The sequence below is a fragment of the Ciconia boyciana genome, chromosome 4 (assembly GCF_034638445.1).
Source record: "Ciconia boyciana chromosome 4, ASM3463844v1, whole genome shotgun sequence".
Taxonomy (NCBI): Eukaryota; Metazoa; Chordata; class Aves; order Ciconiiformes; family Ciconiidae; genus Ciconia; species Ciconia boyciana.
This window is the reverse complement of record NC_132937.1, coordinates 58,899,857-58,916,285: the sequence shown is the minus strand read 5'-3', so window position 1 is coordinate 58,916,285 and position 16,429 is coordinate 58,899,857.

The window sequence follows — 16,429 nt, the reverse complement described above, 5'->3', positions numbered from 1 at the left end:
AGTGAAATAACTTCATATGCCTTCTGTGTAAATACTGTCGTTCCACCAAGTAACGCTGAACTTACCAACTACTGCTCTTAGCAGAAACATTAATCAGTTGTGTTTTGAAGTTGTTTAAATCTTAGCCATATGGTCTTCAAAGACCCAGATCTCGGGAAGCACAGAGCTCTGTTTTGGGAAAGTGGAGGACAGGGCCAGATGAGTGCAATGAACTCAACAGAAATAGCAGAGCACAGCTCTATGACTCATTGAGCAAGTCCTTGATTTGGCTACCAAATAGGTAGGGTCAGTCCAGCCACAAAATACTTCTTTCATCCATTTTCATATTATGACAGAATGCCTCATAGGGAGGCCTAAATAACTCAATTTTATCGGTTCTTAAAACACAGTCAAACGTCATGCAGAAGTTGATTAACTTGGAAATGAACAGCAGTAATCAACCTGCAAAAAAAACCCTTTTTTTTTCTATCCCTTTTTATTTGATCCTAATCACTCTGTGCTATAGTTGGTCAGTAAACACAGGATTGGAAGATAAATAAATGCACCCTGGCAGTTGCCTCAGCTGCCACTGTGGTGCTTTCTGACACATAATTAGAAAACAAATGGCAGATTAGCTTAATAATATTCATTAGCATCTAATGAAACCGAGAGTGTTTCCTGTTCAAAGCATGTTGGGCTGTTAGTTGAATTTAAGTAAATTCTGTATTTCCACCCTTTAGCTATGAGAAGAAGACTGGGGGATGGGGGGAGAAAGCATACAGTTAACCCTTTCTCTCTCAGCCATGTTATGAATTGATGGTTTTTCCCCAAGTATTTTTCCTAGTCCTCAGGGAAGGAATGGTTAACAGAAAAGCAGGGCCTCCTTTCAGGCATTGTTGTTCTTCTGCGCCCCCTCCCTTCTTTTTTTTTCAAATTATCCTAAGTAAGGATTTTAATGATATTCAGAAATCATAGCTGTCTTGCTGAATCGCTGTAGGACTGACCTCCCTTGACAGTTCTTAAATTATTCAGCTATCAAGGGCCTGCTAAACATTAAATTAAGCATCCTCTCTCCCCTGTCCTAAACCATTAAGTTATGCAAATGCACAGATAATGGGGCATATGACAGCTGGAGGCATTAATCAGGCAGCTCTGTCTCTGGGCTGTTGTTATGTAGAAACCGCATCTGCCAACAGACAGAAGAGACACAATTAGATCTCACTTAATGGAATGAGAAGAAACTACCGAGCTCTCTACACTCCTGTTAGGTTGTAGACCTGGGAGGGAATAAGACACTTGGGAAATCTCGCTCACTCTCTGTTTCTCTCGCTCTCCTTTTTTTTTTAATACCTGTTCTTCCAATTGAAATGAAAAATTACCTGTAATTGTTATCATTTGCAAACAAAGGCTGTCAGAAGACCCACCCGCTGTTTACAATGGATGTTTTTCTTGTTCCCTGCTAAGGTTCTTTGGGGAATTTTCCTTCATTTGTTTTTTTAACTAATGCTCCGTCTTTGGAGGGGAGGAGGAAGCAAACAAACACATCTCCCTTTACGCCACTGGAATTACTGCTTTAAAAATGAACTTGCATGCTCAAGCATAGTGAAGAAGCATATTGCTGAGGCACGAGCTGGTTTGCCATTTGTACGTATGAGGTGATTTCTTCCTGTTACTTGCTAATTATTGAAGACAAGTGTTTGCATGCAGACTCTTCTTTCCTGTCACTTTTAGCATATTTCTCCCCTATAATGGCTTCTCCCCTCTAACGCGGGGGTCTGGGGGTGTGGCCAGAACTTGTGGGGTGTCCTATGAATTTCCTAAAGAGGTTTAGAACAGTCCGAATAATTTAGTGCAGCTTACTTCAACAGTGGCTTTAAAAATCCTTGTTGTTCAAAATTTGGATGGTGATGGAAGACAGAGGAAAAATACTAAGCTAGGTTAAGTATGCAAACATGAGGCACTGTGTTGGAGAGGAACCTTTTTCCTATACAGACTGATCTCATGTCCTCTGCCAAAGTTTCTGAAAGCCTTCATTAATTAATAAAGTATCTGATAGAATTTTCTTATCACAAAGTTCTTCTTTCACCCATGGTAAACATGCCCCTTCTCCCTGAAAGAATACCTACTAAAATGACCTCATTAAATCCTTTAGACAAAATCTTTGATACAGGTATTTTCCTGAGGAGAGGCTGGACTTTTAATTCAGATGATGTGTTAACTTGTTTAATAAAAGCAAAGAAAATCAATCTCGTCTGATACCAAATTTGATTTTTGGAAAGCAGTGACTTTTTTCCTGGGCCTTATGTTAAGATGAAATTTTTTGTGAAGTAGTGGAGCGGATTAGTGGGCATACATCAGTTTGTATACTGCTACTCAAATAAGCCAAATATGTGCAACGCACAGTCGTAGTACAGATCTTCTTTTGCCCAGCTGCCGTGATCAGAACTCCTGCCAAAGGTTTCACAATCCAAACTGACATCTAAACATACTGGTTGAACCTTTAAAATTTATCTCCGCCCCCACACACAAAATAGTCACCACTTCTTTCACCACTGAAAGCCTGAGACCTGATGAGCTTAACTGTCACCTACAGGTGAGCAAAACTAGAACCTGATCTCTAGGAGAGAAGAACAAATCCCAGAGCCCCAAAATACTAGGTCTTCCTCAGCCACCCACATTGAAAAAAGGAAGTAGTAGGACAAACATCTTAGATGCTCACAGCTGGCAGACTTCCACATTAAGAGGACGCAAGAACGATAGGAAACACAAGCTGCTTCTATTATTTCTGTGACTGCGCCTGTGACAGGCAGCTGGAGATCCAAGACCTTAATAAGGTAGATCGTAAAGCACTTTTAAAGTAATGATGTAGGTTTTCTAATGACTTTCAGTTCATTTTGCCTTTCTCTGTTCATATTATCTCAGGTGTACTGGGAATTTGGCCCAATGGGTATACTTCATCCCTATCCCCATCTTTCAGGCAGAGGACAACTTTTTCTATTGGTCCAACAATCTTCAAGGTAGGAAAATGGAAACCAAGCATAACATAACACCTCCAAATCTTCTTCATTTCATTTTAATTTTTGGCAAACATGATGTTTCAGACATGACTTTAACTGCATGGATTTGGTGATGTGTTTTTTCCCAATGATCATATTGACACACCTATAATTTCTCTTGTTTTGAAGGTGCTCCCAGAGCTCTGGAATATGAAGCTCTTCAAAAAACTTCCCAACACCAAAGATCACATGCAAGCTATATACTGCTTTCTTCATTGCTGAGGTGTTGGCTGGCTTCCAATTTTGGTCAACAAGTCTTCACTGGCATGTTTTACTTTAAAAACAAGTGATATCCAACTAACATCTTAGCTTTTCTGTAAGTCTAGAAGTATTGTGGCAAATCAGCAATATGTTCTATGTGTATAAATTGCATAAATTCCTGAAACCTGCACTGGAGAGGATGGGACAGATGCAGATAATCAAACCCACTGTTTGTTCCATATTGTATGCTTTGTGACATTTGGCTGCTTTCTAGTGCCAATTCTGAAATTGCATTGACTTTGAAGCAGTCATCCATTAACAGTAAATGCATTTATTTGTCAAGTTCCTCCATGCCAATACATACTAGGGTTTTATAACCCTTCATCAGTTTTTCAGTTGTATTTTTCAGAAAAAGCTAAATAGAGGAATATGATCAATCTGAGCACTTGTTCTGGGCTAGAACAAGAAACACTTGGCATTGTAATTAAATACCTCTATAAAAATGCCTAAATAAGGCATATGTAGAGAGCAATTACATCCATTCAGAAATTTGTCTAAAGTAATCTTGGCCTATGGTACTGCTTGCAGTCTGGCATGATATTTAAACCACAAACTTATAATAAGGTATTCTCCTTTTCTGGTCACTGGTTATATGTTACTTAATATTTTGACCAGTATATGTGGGAATAATTTCCTGGGTGAACTCCATGTAGAAGATAAACTGCTCAAAGATGTATGTATATTGGATTCTATTAGCAAAGTATTAAGCAGATCAAGAGATAAAACATTTCTTGAGGCAAGTAATATTTCATACACACTGGCACCATACAGAAGCTAGAGATCACAGCATACATCTGTGTTTTAAATAAGAAAGTGCATGCACATTATTACTGTTGCTGTTCATAATGGTAATTATCAAAGTTAAACAATATAAAATACTAAAAAGGAGTTCAGGTTGCAGTAGCCAAAGACAGACATTCAATAATCACCTTGGTGTTCATTCGTCCCTGACAGAGTTGTAACCATGCAGTGCTCTCAGACTCCTTTAGAAAGGAGTGATAGTCTTATCTTTACAGTCTCTCTCAGGGAAGAGTATGTGTTCACCCAGGCTTCCTTAAGTGAGACTAGACAGTGAAGAGAGTAACACTGAAATTGTTGACTTGATTCGTGGAGCAGCTATCCTGCTCTTGTTCACGAAAGCTTGCCCTCAAAGATTAAATTGTTTTCTATTGATAAGCACCAGTATAATAAAGTCTTCTGCCAACATCTGTGAACATTTGGCATTTTTAGTATTTAATATCCAAAAGAAAGGTGTACCGCCATCTTCATATCTTCATATGTGTTTTACACTGCATATGTAGGCACATTTATTTTGAGAATTAAAAACATAAAATGCTTAAAATGTGCAAGTGCATATAGTTCTTTACTGAGGTTCTAAATTTGAAAACAGAATTTGCAATATGTTGCTGCCTTGAATTTGCAAGTGTTTTTTCACATATGATGAGTGGTGATGTATATCAAGCTAGGACTGAATATGTAGATTACTTGTTGAATGTAACTTCATTATAGGGAACACAATTCCTATTACGCAGTACAGATACACTATTTGTGTTTCCCTATTACAGTGTAATGACTGGAATGTTGTTTATATTTGCCTCTCTTTCAGGTACAATTTTTTGCTTATTTATTGCTTGTGGCAGAGTCCAGGTTGTGGTAGTTCTCTGAGAGTTACTGCTTCCTTTCAGAAATTCAAACTTATCTCTAAATAACCTTCTCTCACAGCTTTGCCACTAATTTTCATAATATCAGGACTGGACCCAGTGTAGTAATTTACAACAAGATTACATTGTTTTAGCCTACTAAAGCAGTAAACAATTTCTTTCACTACTGTATGATAAGGAACAGTCACAAACATGGAAGAATTAAGGTTTGCTTTGTAATTTATGTCATATGTATCACCAGAATTACTATTTTAGTCTTCCATGATAACCTTATTTCTGATTCTAGCTGGTTTTACTCACAGGCTCCTGAACATAACCTGATACTGCTTTCTCTGATGCTTTCCTTGATTGCTTTGACTGATTACCTTCTTCATTGTTCAGTACAACTTTTTTCTCAGAATATAGGAACTGTCTCTGTGTCTCTACTCATTTCATATGCTTTCAGGCCTGGAACATGATACTTGCCAAGCTAAGCTCATTTTATATTGCAGAATATTTGATAAATGTCAACATTTCATACAGGTTCCTATCTCTATTAGTAATCACTGGTGTATTTGTTTGTATTGTTCTGAAAGGAAATACATGTTTTTGCCAGTTTTGCTCACATCATCTGTCTGTGGCTGCTATTAGACTTTATTTCTTGCTGCCCAGATATTATATTTTCTTTTCAGGTCTGTTTTTAGCTTGGTCTTACAAAAAAGTCAGTGTTTGAAATCTTGGTCCCTGAACACTTTTGTCTACATTTTGATGAAAAGTTTTCTCACTGTCACTTATCAGTTTACCTAAGTTTACCTTGCCACAGGTCCACTCTGTCTTCACCTTTACACATTCTGTCAAGGAGCATATTTCCAAAGCGGTAGGGACTGGCCTTCTTCCTCTGTTCACTCTCCTTTGGGACTCAGCCTTCACCTGAGTACTCGTGTCCCACCTGCTCCCAAATGCATCCAACGTCCAAGCAGATCCACAGTTCATTGACCAACACAAGACAATATTGGATGGTCCCCAGTTTGGACAGGAAGAACACAATTGTCACTTGTGGCCAGGTCTGTGTAAACAGGCAAACATTGCCTACAGGTTTGCCTCAAGACTTTCGCAGTGTGAGTGCTTCCTGGATGCTCACCGGCAGAATTCCCATCACATCAACAGCCGCATCCTTCTCAAACCTGCGTCTCTGCTTTCCCCAGTCATCAGTCAACAGAAATTAATGCCAATCCACTGGTCTTCCATGTCTTGGCAATCCTTCATCAGTCATTCAGATCAAACCCAACAGATCGAGCAAGACCAACCACTACCTGTAATCAGGGAAGAAATTTGGCCCTGTAATTAACAAAGCTTCACCATACCTAATTTCCACAGTGACAACAAGTAGTTGTTGTGAGTTCTTCACATCTTCTACAGAATATCACTACTTCCTGTCTTTTGTACCACTCCTCATGCTGCGCTGCAGTGAGAACTCTTCCCCTGACATCCAGGGCTGCAGGGGATTTTTAAAACAGTCTGTTGGTCTACTCGTGTATGTAAGGATAACTTACGCAAGTGTCATTTTCTAGGATGTGATCTGTGTGTCTTTTTGCAGTTGGCATGTGAACTTATTCAGAATCATTTTCAGGGTCTCCAGATTTTCTGTGAAACTTTTACAAATTTGTTAAACCATCCAGAGGTCATTCACTTTCTATTTTCACCTGTCTGATTGATTTTTATAATGCCCCAGGCAATAGTAGATTTCCAGTAAAAGCAAACTGGGTCACATTATTTATTTCGCTCACTTCCTCAAGACCACATACTGGTTTCCTTCCACAGATTGTTTTATTTCTAATCATATTAGAAGTTGAGATTTTTCCCCCCTTTTTTTAGCCTGCGTTCTCTAATCACAGCAATCTATATATCTGTGTATTATATATATACAGAGAGAGATATAAGATATTCATATAATAAGAAAGATAATATATGTGAGATAAAATATCTCTCATTTATATTTGGGATAAGATGTATCATATATATACTTATGTATATAAGATACATTTTATATCTTGACACCCAAGTTAATTATAGATATCAGCACTTTTTGCATGGAGAGAAGTTGAACTCTAAGCCCTCAGGCCTCCCTAAGTCCTGAGGCATACTGAAAATGATAATAACCCATGGTTTGTTTTGCCATATTACTTAATTAATCCAGCTGCTCTAGAATTGCATTCTTCTTTCACTGGATATTAAACCAACTTGTCAATCGTAATTGCAGAGCTCCTTTTTCCCTTTTTGTCTTGTTCAGACCGGTTCTATTGAGTCTATATTTTCCTTGTATTCTATCTCTTTATTTCAGTCTTTTTTAGTCTAAAGGAAATGCATGGTATAAAGGGTTGAAATAAAAAAATTGTCTAGCAAGTTTATGAAATAATAATTGTAATTCATACATAAACTTAATTAATATTTTAAAATATTTTAATTATAAATACTGTAAAAGTTATATCTGTAGAAGTGTAATAAAAGTCATCCACTTACACAATAGTGTATAGGCTGCTGTGTTATATGGATAGATCTAACACATCAGTAATAAATAATGTCAAGTTTTAAATAAATTCCCACTCTGTTGGGTTAAAGATGTGTCAATCTGTTAAAATAGGCTCACAGTGCAACTCTGCCACATGCACAGGAAAATGAGTACTTCTGAGGAATATCAGGTAACATTCAGTACTTGCAAAACTGCTTCTTTCTGTGTGCACAAGCACACAAAGGTCCTTTTTTAAAAAGGAGGTGCATAGCTTTCTTGTATTCATTAAATTTTGCCTTCCCTCTTCTATTGATGCTGAACAGGAAAATATATGCAGAAGGTGATACAAAGAAAACATGAGCAAAGTAGTAACAAAATAAGGTAAATGAATAACATTTCTTCCTCAGCACTTAAACTACAGGGAGAAGAACTATCTGATTCTGATATTCCTGCCCTTCTGAGAGACATGACCTTTCTGGCACCATTTGTGTTGTTTTGCCCACCAAATATTCCAGAATCAAGGGCTGTGAGCAGCTCCCTTACAGTCCACAGAAGTTCAGCTTTTATCATAACTGGGAGCGGGATCAGGCCCAAATGAACAAGCAGACCTATAGCCACCCAGTTTTGCCAGCTAGAGACTGTAAATGAGCCTCAGCTTTTCCTGTCCTTTTCCCAGAACAGTCCCCATTTTCATTTCTTCTTGAAAGATGTGGTCCTCACATGTCTTTTCTCTTTAAGTCTCTATCTGTCTGAAGTTTTACACCAGTAAATTTTTGTTCATTTCCCAGGGAGCTGAAACCTAAAAACTACTGAATCAATGCTAACACATGTGATCTGCTCTTCTTCTTTATCTCTCTGCGCATTTGTTTTTATTATTTTCTCGAGCGTATTTAATGTTGCAGTCTCTGTGTGGAGTATTATATTTTTTAAATAATGCAATATTGCTGACAGGGTTTGCATGATGGAATCATTGATATTGATGTGACAGCCTTGATGTCTCTGTGCTTGTTATTATGAAGTATGTCTGCTGTGATGCAGAAAGCAGTATTCTTGATCCCCTCTTCACTCTACATGATTAGTTGTGCTGCCCTAGAACAAAATCCTAATTCACTCTGAATAGTAACAGTGATCTTGACAATCATTAACGCTCATCCTCAGTGTGAAATCCATTCACAGACTTTTCCTTTCATTCCCATTTTTATGAGGCAATAATCCAGTCCAGGTGGATAACTCCAGCACACCCTTGAATCACCCGTCACCCAGAGGAACTGCAGGCAGCCAGGGTACCCCAGCAGCGCAGGGTGAGCGTGCCTCCATGAGGCACCCGGGGATACCCGCGGGGACCAGAAACGGAAACTTAAGCATCAGTAAAAGGAGACGACGCTGTAAGCTGAAGGGCTAGTGTCATCCAAAGTGAGTTTTCTTAATATTTCTCAGGTGCTGTGTCTCAGCTAGAGCTCACAGCTGTCGCATCTAGTGAGAGAAATTTCCTTCTGTCTCAGGCCAGATCCTCTGGGCGTAGTACAGTTGTCTTCTGGGAGCGGTTCTGATCCTGATCACCATGAAACAGCCCTCCTGCCCAGGAAAGAGCATGAGAAGGCAGCAGATGCTAACCAGGAGAGGAATGACAGGCACTGGACTAATAACCCAGAGTAAAGTGTTCTGCATCCTCTTACCCGTCTTCTGAGCCATCTAGTCCCACCATCTCCTCCAACAGCACCGGTCTTCATTTAATATTTTCACTTCTGCCATCTCAGCCTTTGAATGCTATTCTTTTCATTGGGTGTGGAAATAGGATGAAATTCTTAAGAGACTTATGCTGCTGGAATCCCCACAACTGTCTTGACAACTGCTTAAAGAACAAACAGAAGGAGTCTGAGGCTGTCCTTGCCAGCTTCCAAAGATGATGAACTATGCCATACGCACAGTTCCTGCACAAGAATTTATCATAAATCAGGCTCGTAGCCTCATGTCTGAAGAAGACTGTCTCAGCCTGAGAGCGCAAATATAATTTCGATGCCAACTTTTTAAGATATGTTTCAAAGTTACTGCCAGTGAATAAGCTGCTGCACTCTGTTCCCAGCCTCCCCGTTCAAAAAATAAATTACAAATGCATGTACTTAACTGAGTTTTAGAACAAATTAAAATGACTTTACAGGCAGAGTTTTCTTTTTCCATCTTCCACTCTGCAGACCTCTAAGGCACATCATACACCCAGAACACAGAACCTTAAAAATGAACCTCCGTGCATTCCTCTTCCATTCTCTGACAAGTTCATGCCCCTGAAGCAAATTTAGCCTATTTTAGTAAAAACCTTATTTTCTGCTTCAGGGCTATGGGATTAGTGGACGCAGAAACACAGAGCTAGGAAGGAAGGCCACATCGTAATTGTTAGGAGAGTTGCAGTGAAGAGCCTACCAACAGCCACTAGCTGTGTCTACAATTACATTTTCTTAAAATTTCCCACTGGTGCAATGGTCTTCTTGTAGCTCTGCCTGCTTGTCAATGGCTAGGTTTTTTGAGCTGCTCAGAACTACCCAACTGACTAAAGCTCCAGCAGCTTGTGCTGTGCCAATCACTACTACCAGCAAGATCTGTTGCAGAGCTGGTGTGGCAGTCACGTCATTTTAGAAAAGGAACAGTAGAGAGGAGAGCACTGTCTCTGCTGCACAGCCCAGGTGGCTCTTCCCAGACTGCCTGAGAGCTCCTTTTGGTACCTATTTTAAAGCTCTGGCTACGCAGTGTTCCAGCAACAATAGTTACTAAATAGCTCAACGGACCCACCTGGTTTATGCCTATCAATTTACAATCAAAATTGTTCTTATTTAAGGAACAATTCCTGATGCTGCTAGAATACAATGAGTTTCTCTACACCAAAAGAAATTACTTTTACGTTGTTTTGCTGATCTAAAAGTCACACAGATGCTGCATATGTATAGTCTAAACACATACTTCCATTAAACATCTGGTTTGCATGTTCTTTTTAATAGCATGGAAGTTAGCCATGTTTTGTGGTTTTAAATGTCCAATATGGTATTCCTTTATTTTATTTCCGTCTATTTCTTACTATGAATTACATGTGGAAGTAAGACAGCTCATTGATGCAGTTTGGAAATGTTGTTTACCTACTTACAATTCATAACAGCGTGGAGAAGGCTGGGTGATTCTGGGTCTGAGAAAAGGATATGAAACCATCCACTTCTAGACATCAATCCACAATCCAGTACAGAGTAGTACTGACCAATTTACTCAACTCATCATCTCCTGGACTTAATTGCACTTTAAAGCATTAATTCCTAATCACATGGAATTATTTTTGCACATTTTTAGTCTACCAAAAGCTAAGGATTAATTGGTATTTTCATTTTTAAATATTGTAAGCAGGTATAAAACACAAAAGCAGTGTTACAGTGACAGGGTAGCCAACTTGGTAAAAGCCACATGGCTAACTACTACTGCTCAGAAGTTCGTCCACTTTATCACTTTGCTGCTTTATCATATTCAGCTCTTTTCCACCATCTTTAAGACAGACAGCATGCATTTTTAGACAGTTTTATTTTCTTTACTCTATGGTTGCAATGCAAAGTCCATCGTCTGGCGTTTTGATGGCCAGTGTAAGGAGCCTCAGTTCATATCAGCAATCAGACAAATGAGCAGATTTTCAGTCTCAGCAGACAGACCCCAAGTGTACAAAGAAAATGAATTCTGGAGAGGCTTCTTCAGAGCTATGGTTGACTCACATTGGCAAGGCTAATCACATTGTTGTACTTCTGCTATAGAGAAAGAGGGCTTCGGTCTCACAGCTGTCAACCAGCCAGCAGGTTTTCCCAGCTCTGCTTTCACTGCAAACTACAAAAGACTGTAAAGGTGGTGCAGTCATGGTTTGATAATTTTTTATGCCAAGAAATTTTGGATGAAAACAGTTTTAAAAATCAATCTCTATCATGTCTGTTTGCTAAGAGTTCTCGGACAAGAGAAAGCACTGCAAAACACTGTAAGCACATGTCAAATGGTGTTATACTGAAAAAACAAGAGAATTAAAAATAAGTGCATTTTACTCCAGACATCAGTGGTGCAATCTGCAGTAAGAGACAACATAACTTTCGTAAGATTGAATGTAATTTTTGGCAAATTACAAAATACTGGCAAAACCACCTCAATGTCAGCTATAGGCACAGGCAACAAGGGAAAACTGTCCATGATACCACTTCCAGAAATAGGCTAAGAAATTATTGCAGGAGCAGCAATTAGTAAAGGAAAAAGAAAAAGGAGGAACTGTGTCTCACTGAGTAATATTAGGTGGCAATTTAGAAAGCAATATGGCATGTGATAAAAATATCATTTTTAATCATACGTAATACTTGTAAATCACCAGCTGTATTCACTCTAAGCATTTCTTTTCTGAAGCTTAGTTTTAAACAGTTCTAGTGGGGGAAGACAAAGGACATCTAATCTCTGGTTCTGACTCTGTCATATTAACCAAGTCTTTGTCTCCCTCCTGTGTTCACAGCCTATAGTTAACATGAATTTGAGAGAAACGTGAATGAAGATCTCTTTCAAATATTTACAGGCACTGTTTTACACTATTTTTTTCAAGTCATATGCAAAGCAACATGAATATTTCTCAGTAAAATAAATACTTCCTAGATAAAGGGTAGTTCACATCTGATAAAAGCAGGTCAGAAAAAATTGCAAACTAGTCTGAACAAAATCAATGCAGTCCCTTTGTGATTCATGATTGATTTTTTTCCCCCTGCTAAAATACTGTATCTAACATTTCTTGGTAACCTGCAATATAATATTTTGCAAAAACTTACCCAAGACCACTAAACCTTTCTTTTAACTGCTGGACTGCTGAATTTACATGATCTCATCAAGAAATGACTTTCAAAAGCATTAACCTCAGAAGGGGGAGAAATGATTAATGCACAGATGAAACATACCATTAAATCTTAAACTAATCAATTATTAAATTCTGCAATATCTTAGTAAAGTTGCCTGTTTTTATTTCCAAAGGGAATATATGGAGCTAAGGTGGATATATCATACATTTTTGATGCACATACACATCTATGCCTCAACTCATTAAGCAGTGTGAGACTCCTTTAAAAGAAAGATATTAGTACATGGGAAAGACCCTCAAACACATCATATAAATCTACCCTTTTATTTTTCATTTATTTTCCTTTTTCTAATATTTGCAATGGCCAAGACAACTGTCTTTGTGAAATGCCTAGTGTGCAGTTTGTTGCTATATTTTTAAGTTTTCTAGCACTGCATGTGTTTCCTTTTTTAAGGGAATCTGTGGAGCAGAGCCTTTCTCTTTCTCTGTAAGGGAACAAATTTCCTGTTTAAATCAAGTCACATTCCTTGGAAGGCACAGCACCTGACACATAAACATTTGAACCTCCAGAATAGGAGAAAAGGTGTTTCCAAAAAATATATATATAAAAAACATGAGAGTTTTGTATGAACTCTCAGAAATTTGCAGGAGAATGTTCCAAATATTTCCAATAAAAAATATGACACACATGGACAGCTACTATGTATTCATTGCGGGGGGGGGGGGGGGGGGGGGAGCAATGGCCATCATTTTAATCAAATGGAAATCTGGAATAAACCCACAACATTTCAGCTGTTGAGTTACATGTCTCTTACTTGCTATAAGCCCATCCCATCAGTAACGGCTTGTAATCTTCCATTTCTCTTTGCTGCTACCTATCTGTACCTTTCCCAAAGGAGAATGAAGACCTTAGGCCAAATCCTTTTCTCATATATGCTTTAGCCACATACACCTGAAAGTCGGGCCTGGTAGATTCCTTTCAATAAACTGAGGTAGATGATCCAATCCTAGCAGTATTTAAAGCATAAAAAAAAAAAAAAACACCTTTTTTTTAATGAAAATAATCTCTTTTGTAGCCTTTTTGTAGAGCTTGGATATATTTGCTGTCATTTCTTTTCCCATTTCCTGCCTCCCCAAAAGGTCACAAGAATCTTCCAGCTAATTCTTTGGTTTGTTAAAATAAGTAGGAATTGAACAACAAGATCTTTAGGCAAAGAATCTTTTAATTTAGCCATCAGTCTGTAAGTAATTTTATATTACTTAGCCATTAATTATCTAAAACAATTTACACACTCTTACTATTACTGTGAGTGACTTGGAGGACATTAAATCATTATAAACCTTTTGAGGATTGTACCCGAAAATGCTACCTGATGCTTATGTTTTTGACCCTATGGAGGGGTCAAAATTTTTCTTCTTTTTTTAACTCTTAGTTGCTCTAGTAGAAAATACTAGCAGTTCTCAAACCCTTCCGTGGTTTCAATTATATGAATTCTCTCTTATTCAGCAGTCTGTGATCTGGTTTTCCATAAACCTCTGTCCATTGACTTCAGCAGGATGGCACACAGCTCTCTGAAGTTGTAACCCATCACCCTGTTATGTTCTCACCATTCCTATTTAAAGGAGAAATGAAATAGTGTTGTTGGTTTTATGGCTTTGAAAATCAGAACATTGAAGTATTCCTTATAATAAGCCTTTCTTACCTAGCTAAAGAGAAAGGCAGTATAGTAGAGCTAGAATGAAGTTGCTTCACAGAGCTTCTTCAGCAGTTATCTTTGCTATAACTGCATCTGAAGATTTTCTGTCTCCCTAACTCTGCTTTCCTCCTTCTACATCTTCTTTTATTCAGACAGCAAATGCAACCACAATGAGTTGTAAGTAGGATTTGTAACCCATCCTGAGGGGGCTGAATGATAGGCAGGTCATAAGAAGACAGATACTGATGGGGTGATTTTGTCTGTGGGATGAGGAAGAGCTCCCACACTTCTGTCACATATTATTTCTAATGCAATGTGATAGAATGATCTTGGGCCAAAATGCAGAGTCAAATTCTCTTCAACGTTCTGTGAGAATTTTGCTTAAGTGTTGAAGTACTTACCCCACAACACAATAGTGTCCAGTAGGAACATTACTGAAAATGAGTTTTGAAATGGCCGTAATGTTGGTGGTTGGTTTGGCATTAGATGCTGCATGAATTCAGCTGCAGTTAGACAAGCCAAGCTTTCAATTACTGCAGACACCATAGTGGAAAGAGGACCAGCATGTGGGCACTAATTTTCATTGTTTGTTTTACTCCTGTATCCTTTGATAGCCAGCTGGTGATGGATGGGAAGCAGTGGAATGGTGCAGCCTCCCTCTTCTGAAAGCTGTTTTGTACAGCAATCCAGATACTAATAAAATGCTGTGAAATACCACATTTTTACAAACTGCTAAAGTGATATGACTGTTATATGCTGATAATGATAAATTGAAGGAGTAATTGGCAATAATTTATCACCCTTTTCCTTTAAAGAAAATTACTCATATGGCTAAATACTACCAGTATATTATGAAAATGAAGTAATTCTCTTCCCAGGCCATTCTTCTTACAGCTAGAAGCCATGTCTGCTATTTTTGCATCTTTCACTGCTGTCCAATTCTGAACTCCATGCAAAAAGGACCACTCTTTCTCTTCTTTTTGTGGCACACAGAATGCTATGATGCAGACAAGGATCACAAGATTTAAATTTTCTGACAGACATAATAGGACCAAAATATTTTTGTAACCTAAGGAGATTGAAAGGAAATATTTCTTTATACAGCGCATAATGATACAGTATAATTTCCTGAACAGGTCACTGATCCAAGATAGTAGTGCAACAAATATCTTACTGAGAAACAAAATTCTAAATTAATTAAAAAGGTAGAAAGATAGAGTTATCTGAATAATTAAAAGGTCATCCTTAGTTATATGAAGCAAGATTAGCATACAAGAGCTCATCTTTAGCCCTCATCTCTGAAAACACATCAAAGATTACCTGTTTGGGATGAGAAGGAAATTCATTAGATCAGTAGTCACCCAGCGGAACCATTCACCTCAACAAAATTTGGCTTCCGTCAAGTTTGTGATTGCAGAGATGTAACAAATACACAAATAGCATGGAATATGCTTCAAAGAGCCAAAAGAAAGGTTTTGATGGCCACATGTCTATTGACAGTGGCATGAGCTCCTGAGCATTCTTTTTTATAGGAAATGTTTAATTGCTCTTTATTGAGCAGAACCTTTCCTTCTGCTTGTAAAAGAAATTATTGCTTTTCCCCTCTGGTTCAGTCAGAGGAAGTTAATAGTCCCAGTTTCCTCTGGCAGCAGAGACAGTTAATGACTGGGAGACTATCGTAAACAGGGTTTATTGCCCAAATTACAATCCAGTTCCTAACCAGCCTTCTCTGTTCAGATTGCCCTCCTGGCATTTTGATGATTTTCTGACTTATTTTCCAGTTCACAAAGACGGTTCTCTGATATTTAAAAATTTAATGTGCTTTTTTTTTATAGTATTCACAATATATTGCTGCAAATTCTTAAGTGCATTGTGAGATGTGTATTTATTAACTTCATGACACCGGTCAAAGTGCTTCTCAACAAAGGTTATTCTTCAGTGTGCAGCAAAACCTATGTTCACATACTCAAAATAAACTAGTTCCTTCTCTGCCCTCATGTTGTTCCTCTCACTGTAATGGCTAACTGCTATTATTAAGGCATATGTATAAAAAATATAATTGTATATGCACATACTTGCAAATTTTTAAGGTAAAAAAAAGAATACAGTTCTGTATGTGTAATAATCATTCTTACTATGACATCATAAATGCACATAGAGATTTGCTGTAAAAAGACTAAAATCCGTGCTTTATACTGCTACCAAAGCAGTCTAATGTAATGATCAAGTGTAGCTGGTATTATGGCTGGAACATACCATGGAATGAGGAGACTTAAAGAAGTTTTAAGATGGATTTTCTCTAATTATTTAGCACTTCAGAAATCACAGAAGTGTTATAAAAAACAACCATTAAAAATTGTGTTTCTTTGAAGGGGAAATTTCAGGAAGGGAGACTTTGGGACTACATACTTGAGAACATCTTTGCTATTGCACTTCATAGTTAG